This window comes from Triticum dicoccoides, chromosome 6B (genome assembly GCF_002162155.2).
Source record: "Triticum dicoccoides isolate Atlit2015 ecotype Zavitan chromosome 6B, WEW_v2.0, whole genome shotgun sequence".
Taxonomy (NCBI): Eukaryota; Viridiplantae; Streptophyta; class Magnoliopsida; order Poales; family Poaceae; genus Triticum; species Triticum dicoccoides.
The window spans coordinates 679,701,239-679,710,320 of record NC_041391.1 but is presented as its reverse complement, the minus strand read 5'-3'; positions in this window follow the sequence as shown (position 1 = coordinate 679,710,320).

Genomic DNA, 9,082 nt, shown 5'->3' with positions numbered 1-9,082 from the left:
AAGCAAGGAACATATTGTATTGTTGCCATCGAGGATAACAAGATGGGGTTTTATCTTATTGCATGAATTTATCCCTCTACATCATGTCATCTTGCTTAAGGCGTTACTCTGTTTTTAACTTAATACTCTAGATGCATGCCGGATAGCGGTCGATGAGTGGAGTAATAGTAGTAGATGCAGAATCATTTTGATCTACTTGTCTCGGACGTGATGCCTATATACATGATAATACCTAGATATACTCATAATTATGCTCAATTCTGTCAATTGCTCAACAGTAATTTGTTCACCCACCGTAGAATACTTATGCTCTTGAGAGAAGCCACTAGTGAAACCTATGGCCCCCGGGTCTATTCTCATCATATCAATCTCTATCACTTTATTATTTACTTTGTTTTTACTTTGCCTTTTACTTTTCACTTTGAATCTATATATCAAAAATACCAAAAATATTATTTATCGTCTCTATCAGATCTCACCGTCGTAAGTGACCGTGAAGGGATTGAGAACCCCTAATTGCGTTGGTTGCGAGTAGCTATCGTTTTGTGTAGGTACGAGGGACTTGTGCGTGGTCTCCTACTGGATTGATACCTTGGTTCTCAAAAACTGAGGGAAATACTTACGCTACTTTACTGCATCATCCTCTCCTCTTCGGGGAAATCCAACGCAGTGCTCAAGAGGTAGCAGGATTAGGCAGAGAACATGTTAGCAAGGGCATACCAGATGGCATGGGAGGTTTCAAGAGATGCGACTTGAACTAGGACTTCTTTGGAGAGATTACGAAGAAGATAGAAAAAAAATCTTTTGATCCTGGATGAGCCAAGGCGCATAAGCAGGGTTCACAGCCACCTGATCTTTGCCCTCGGCATTCTTCCTGGTGATTGTTTTGGGTGGTGGTTCTAGGGTTTTGTCGATGTACCCAAAGAGGTCGGCCCCCATGATCTGGGAGCGAGCTTGAGCACGCCAGAGAACATAGTTGGATCGCGTGAGGGGTTCGGAGACATTGTTGTTGAGGCCGGTGGAGACTACCGAGGTGGATGTCGACATGGTCGAGTTTGGAGATGGAAGGGGGTAGCTAGATGAAGGGGAAGAGGGTAGCTCTGATACCATATGAGATAATGTATCGAAGCATCTCAACTCTCCATACAGGGAGAGCCGCGTTTATATTGTATTGATAGGGGGCTAGAGAAGTCTCGTGGCATTACAGATGCTCTGGTTGTTTGATAACAACCAGAGAGATATAGTAGGGATACGGGAGAAGAGATAGAAAGATAAACAAGTACATTGGTAAGATAAGTCTATCTCTAACTACCTACGCCTACCTATGCGTGATACACAAGGCAATGTTTAACAATATTTGTTATGTACGTGTAGATGCTCTTACATGTGATTCGACACCAGTACAACAAGCGAGTGTGTTATCCAGGGATTGCACAGAATAGTACTACTGTACTTCGGAACTAGATGTAGGACACACACTTAAATCCCAACAGTACGACAGACCACCCAAGTGACTCACTTAAAAGTAAACCAAACCCAGGATCAAGACACAGATTCCCAACTATACAGTCATACAAAAGAGATCACCAAGTTCAGACCACCCAAATGACTCACTTAAAAGTAAACCAAACCCAAGATCAAGACACAGATTCCCAACGATACAATCATACAAAAGAGATCACCAAGTTGAGTGGCGCCAAGAGCAGAAAGATCCTTTGTAATTCTGTGTTCGATGTGGATCTTTCTTGTGGTGCTGGCTGGAATCCATATGTGGAGACGTGTGGATCATTCGGGATGATGCGGGTGTCCATCATATCCTCCCTCGAGTAGTCACCGCGGGATCGAACTGACGCAGGTGAAGGAGGTTCAAGCCGATGGCGATCTATAGAATGGATACTATTTCTAGGTAAGGATGAAAACAAAGTGTTAGCACAGTCTCGTAGTGAGAATAATTTCAACTTCACAATATTATTATCCACATCTTTTTTTTCTTTTGCATATCACACAACTCAATGAAAATATTTAGATGGGATGCAACATTTCATTATGACTACCATAAAATTGTTATTTTATAACAAGATTTATCAAAGCAACATTAATATCACATGACTCTGCACTAATGATGGGAGGAGCAACTGGGGTACTAATAAAATCACTATTATTAGTGTTGGAAACGTCACACAACTTGGTGTATTCTTAAGACATAGCGACAAAGCAAGCAAGCAAACAAAAACATTTTTATGATTTTTTTACAAATTGTTTTAGAAGTGGGGAATGAAAATGAGAGGGAAATGTCAAATAAAAGGCAAATGAAAGTAACATCAAGTAGATGATAGTTTATGCAAAGGTACTTGATAGGTTTTGGTGATGTCTCCCCGGCAACGGTGCCAGAAATTATTCCTGATACTTGTGAGCTGCGTTGTGATTTCCTCGAAGAGGAGAGGATGATGCAGTACAGTAGAGATACATATTTACCTTAGTTAAGAACCAAGAATATCAATCTAGTAGGAGAACCACATAGAACCTCATTAGTAGCACCCGCACACACAAAAGAAAATACTTGCACCCAACACGAACAAGGGGGTTGTCAATCCCTTCGGCGGCTTTAAATTAGTATTTTTGTGTTTTATATATGATAAAAGTAGGCCAGGCGTCATAGTTTTTACTAGAGGCATACCATGTTGGTGAACAAATTACTGTTGGACAATTGATAGAAAAGTGCATAGTTATGACGATATTCGAGGCAATGATCATGTATGTATGCATCACATCCGAGAAAAGTAGACCAACTCCTTCCTCCATCTACTACTATTACTCCACCCATCGACCGCTATCCAGCATACATCTTGGGTATTAAGTTAACAAAAACAGAGTAACGCCTTAAGTAAGATGACATGATGTAGACAAAGTAAACCCAAGCAATAGGAATAAACCCCATCTTTTTATCCTGAATGGTAACAATATAAATACATGTCATGTCCCTTTATATCACTGGGATTGAGCACCGCAAGATTGAACCCATCACAAAGCACCTCTCTCATTACAAGATAAATCAATCTAGTTGGCCAAACCAAACGGATAGATCGGAGAGAAATACAAAGGTATAACAATTATGCATAAGAGAATTCAGAGAAAAAACAATTAATATTCATGAACAATCTGATCATAAACCCATAATTCATCGGATCCCAACAAAAACATCGAAAAATAAGAGTAGATCGAATAGAACTCCAAGAACAACAAGGAGAACATTGTGTTGAAGATCAAAGAGAAAATAATCCATCTAGCTACTAGATATGGACCCGTAATTCTGTTTTGAACAACTCACGCATCATTGGGAGGCAGTAAGGATGATGTAGAAGCCCTCTGTGATCGATTCCCCCTCCGGCAGAGTACCAGAAAAGGCCTCTGAATGGGATCGCGAAAGAACAAAAACTTGCGGTAGTGGAAAAAGTGTGGGGTGCCTCTCTGTTGGTTCCCCGATTTTAGAGAAATTATATAGGTGGAATTAGGTCAGACCGAGCCATGTGGTGCCCACAAGGCATCAGGGAGCACCCTATTGCCGTGGTGTCTCCTCGCTCTCATCTGGTCTCCCGCCGGAGCTTCTAAGGTCTCTCTTGTCCATAAAAAATCTTCAAAAAGATTCCACTAGTAGAAAATAGGGCTTTGGTTCGGGCCGGGCCAGCCCATTAGTCCAGGTTCTTCATGAACTGGGACCCATGCGGGGCATTAGTCCCGGTTCATGAGCCCAGGGGGCCAGCCGGGGCCTTCTGGGCATTGGTCCCGGTTCATCCGGATCCATTTGTCCCGGTTCGTCTGGCTCCATTTGTCCCGGTTCTACGCACGAACTGGGACCAATGGGCCGCGCTCCTCGCCCACAGACATTGGTACCGGTTCGTGCCTTGAACCGGTATAGAAGGGGGAATTTAGTCCCGATTCCTGCCACGAACCGGGACAAATAATTTGCCTATATATACCCATCACCGCGGCAGAGCACTCCACAGTGCTCTGTTTTTTCTGGCCGGCGAGGGGAGGGCATTTCGGTGCTCTAGCTCACCTCCTATGAACATGAGGTGTTTGATGAAATACCCGAGCCACACTAGTTAAGCTTTCTCCTCTCGAAGCTCGACCTCGGAGCTCCATTTTTCCCGAGATTTGTCTAGATTTAGCGGTCCATCACGCCCCGTCCCCATTTTCACCGCCGTTGATCGCCCGCGCCGATCTCGTCGACGGCACCACCATGGTGAGTCTCTTGTTCTTATCTTCTTTCTGATTTTCTTACTTTAGATAGATACTTGTCTGATTTTCTTACTTTAGATAGATACTTGTCTGATTTTCTTACCTTTGACACACATAATTATATATAATGCACACAGATGAACCGGCAATGGATGTATGGTGACAGACACACCTCCGAGTACATTAAGAGCGTGCATAATTTTCTCGAAGTGGCTGAGACAAACAAGCAGAATGGTTTTATGTGTTGTCCATGCCCTAAATGTGGGAATACGAAGTCTTACTCTGACCGGAAAATCCTTCACACCCACCTGCTTTACAAGGGTTTCATGCCACACTATAATGTTTGGACGCGGCACGGAGAAATAGGGGTTATGATGGAAGACGAAGAAGAAGAAGAGGACGATGACAACTATGTGCCCTCTGAATACAGTGATGCTGCAACGGGGGGAGCTGCTAAAGATCAAGAGGAACCAGACGATATGCCTGATGATGCTGCAATGGGGGAAGCTGCTGAAGATCAAGAGGAACCAGACTATGTGCCCGATGATGATGATCTCCGCCGGGTCATTGTCGATGCAAGGACGCAATGCAAAAGTCAAAAGGAGAAGCTGAAGTTCGATCGCATGTTAGAGGATCACAAAAAAGGGTTGTACCCCAATTGCGAAGATGGCAACACAAAGCTGGGTACCGTACTGGAATTGCTGTAGTGGAAGGCAGAGAATGCTGTGCCTGATAAAGGATTTGAGAAGCTACTGAAAATATTGAAGAAGAAGCTTCCAAAGGATAATGAATTGCCCGACAGTATGTACGCAGCAAAGAAGGTCGTATGCCCTCTAGGATTGGAGGTGCAGAAGATACATGCATGCCCTAATGGCTGCATCCTCTACCATGGTGCGTACGAGGATTTGAACACAAGCCCGGTATGCGGTGCATTGCGGTTTAAGATCAGACAAGATGACCCTGATGATGTTGACGGCGAGCCCCGCAGGAAGAGGGTTCCTGCGAAGGTGATATGGTATGCTCCTATAATACCGTGGTTGAAACGACTGTTCAGAAACAAAGAGCATGCCAAGTGGATGCGATGGCACAGTGAGGACCGTAAGAAAGACGGGAAGTTGAGAGCACCCGCTGACGGGTCGCAGTGGAGAAAAATCGAGAGAGAGTACTGGGCTGAGTTTGCACGTGACCCAAGGAACGTATGGTTTGGTTTAAGCACGGATGGCATTAATCCTTTCGGGGAGCAGAGCAGCAATCACAGCACCTGGCCCGTGACTCTATGTATGTATAACCTTCCTCCTTGGATGTGCATGAAGCGGAAGTTAATTACGATGCCAGTTCTCATCCAAGGCCCTAAGCAACCCGGCAACGACATTGATGTGTACCTAAGGCCATTAGTTGAAGAACTTTGACAACTATGGAATGGAAACGGTGTACGTGCATGGGATGAGCACAGGCATGAGGAATTTAACCTACACGCGTTGCTGTTTGTAACCATCAACAATTGACCCGCTCTTAGTAACCTTTCAGGACAGACAAACAAGGGATAACACGCATGCACACACTGTTTAGCTGACACCAAAAGTATATACCTGGACAAATGCAGGAAGAATGTGTACCTAGGCCATCATCGATTTCTTCCGACCAACCATCAATGTCGAAAGAAAGGCAAGCATTTCAAAGGCGAGGCAGATCACCGGAAGAAGCCCGCCATGCGTACAGGTGATCACGTACTTGCTATGGTCAATGATTTACACGTAATCTTTGGAAAGGGTCCCCGCGGACTAGCTGTTCCGAGTGACGCTGAGGGACACGCACCCATGTGGAAGAAGAAATCTATATTTTGGGACCTGCCCTACTGGAACCTAGAGGTCCGCTCTTCGATCGACGTGATGCACGTGACGAAGAACCTTTGCATGAACCTGCTAGGCTTCTTGGGCGTGTATGGGAAGACAAAAGATACAACTGAGGCACGGGAGGACCTACAATGTGTGCACCAAAATACGACATGCCTCCAAAGCAGTATGAAGGTCCTGCCAGCTACGCTCTTACCAAAGAAGAGAAGGAAATCATCTTTGAATGCCTGCTTAGTATGAAGGTTCCGACTGGCTTCTCGTCGAGTATAAAGGGAATAATAAATATGCCAAAAAAAAGTTCCAGAACCTAAGTCTCATGACTGCCACGTGATTATGACGCAACTGCTTCCGGTTGCATTGAGGGGGCTTCTACCAGAAAACATCTGATTAGCCATTGTGAAGCTATGTGCATTCCTCAATGCAATCTCTCAGAAGGTGATCGGTCCAGAAATCATACCAAGGCTAAGGAGTGATGTGGTGCAATGTCTTGTCAGTTTCGAGCTAGTGTTCCCACCATCCTTCTTCAATATCAGGACGCACGTCCTAGTTCATCTAGTTGATGAGATTGTCATTCTGGGGCCCGTATTTCTACACAATATGTACCCCTTTGAGAGGTTCATGGGAGTCCTAAAGAAATATGTCCGTAACCGTGCTAGGCCAGAAGGAAGCATCTCCATGGGCCATCAAACAGAGGATGTCATTGGGTTTTGTGTTGACTTCATTCCTGGCCTTAAGAAGATAGGTCTCCCTGAATCGTGTTATGAGAGGAGACTGACTGGAAATGGCACGTTTGGAGGGGACTCAATAATATGCAGGGACGGATATTCTTGGCCTCAAGCACACTACACAGTTCCACAGAACTCTACCTTGGTGACCCCATATGTCGATGAACACAAGAACAGTCTGCGCTCCAAACACCCGGAGCAGTGCGATTACTGGATTACATGTGAACACATCAGGACTTTCAGCAGTTGGTTGGAAACACGTCTCAGAGGTGACAACACTGTTTGTGATGATCTGTACTCGTTGTCCAAGGGACCATCTTAGACTGTATTGACTTACAAATGATAGGAGATAAATGGGAATACATTTTACATGATCGCCCAAGATCAAAAGAGCACCAAAAAAACAGCGGTGTACGCTTTGATGCAGCAACTGAGAGGGGAAAGGACACATATTATGGTTACATAGTGGACATATGGGAACTTGACTACGGACATGATTTTAAGGTCCCTTTTGTTTAAGTGCAAATGTGTCAATCTGTCAGGAGGCGGGGTATAAGTAGACCCACAGTACGGAATGACAACAGTGGATTTGAACAATCTTGGGTACACTGATGAACCGTTCGTCCTAGCCAATGATGTGGCACAGGTTATCTATGTGAAGAACATGTCTACCAAATCGAGAAAAAGAATAGATAGGGAAGCGAATACATCATACGATGAGCCAAAGCGCCACATAGTTCTTTCAGGAAAAAGGGACACCGTAGGAGTGGAGGGCAAGACAGACATGTCCGAAGATTATGAAAAGTTTCATGAAAATTCCCCCTTCAAAGTTAAGGCTGACCCAAGCATCCTGATAAATGATGAAGATTATCCATGGTTACAATGCAATAAGGAAAGGACACAAGCGAAGAAAAAGTGAAGACTTTCTCCACAACTATTATGATGATACCATGCCAACTTTCAACCTTTTCGCAGTTCATTTGAAATGCCTATTGTAATAGACAAGTTTCCGTATGAAATCCTGATACTTCGAAAGAGATTGTCTGTTTTGTACAGGAAGTGCATCCAGTATTTTGCTGTAACCCTCTCAAATTTCTTGCACATGCTATGTGGATGAAATACTGATACCATGCCAACTTCCAACCTTTTCAGAGTTCATTTGAAATGCTTTTCAATTTCAGGGTCTTATAGCTCAAAATAATCAGTAAATGCATGAAAAATAACAAATGAAGTCAGAAAGGGATGAAAATTGATGATGTAAGTAGAAACCAAAAAAATAAAATAAAATTTAATAAAATATATAAGTAGAAACAAAATAAAATCAAATAAAATAAACTTTAATAACATAAATAAAATTTATGGACCTAAAATTACCAACGTATTTTCTGTTCAAAACATTATAAGCAAAATGGGTTTTTCTGAAATAAATAAAATAGCAATAGTAAGTATTTTGTTGTAAGTAGAAACAAAATAAAATAAATAAAGTAAAAAAGAAAATAAAAAAACTGGGAAAAAATTAAAAAAATGCCACCTACTGGGCCACCACGACCTGAATACGACCAGAAACCCATCCATGGGCCAGGATTCAGGCCCGCAAAAGGCCCAGCAGGATCACAAACATAGCAGTGCGAGATTAGGCCTAGAGGCCTGTAGTTGAGAGGAGCTCAATGGAGCTGGCGGGGCAGGGCTTATACACTGGTCCTGCAGCTCCTCGACTAGCGAGGTGGGACTAAACATCCCATCGCACCGCGGCTTTGGCAGCTGCAGGACATTGGTCCCAGTTGGTGCCATGAACCGGGACCAATGAACACCTTTGGTCCCGGTTCGTGGCACCAATCGGAACCAATTCCCACCCTTTAGTCGCGGTCGGTGCCACCAACCGGGACCAAAGGCCTCTACTTCCCGCCCTTTGGGCTGCTGAAAAGAGACCTTTGGTCTTGGTTGGTGGCACCAACCGGGACTAAAGGGGGCATTGGTCCCGGTTGGTGCGACGAACTGGGACCAAAGCCTTTCCTATATAAGAAACACTTGGCAAAAATCCAGAATTTTACCGCGATTTGCCCCCGACGCGCCGACCTCCTCGACGCCGCCAGGCTGCCCCGCCGCCGTCACCGTCGCCCGTGCCCACGCCGACGCCGTCCGTCGCCCCCGAGCCCACGCCGATGCCATCCACCGCCCACGCCGTCGCCCTCCACCGCCCACGAGCGCGCCTGGCCGCGCCCCCTGTGCCACGACCCGCCCCCACCATCGTCATTGTCGCCGGAC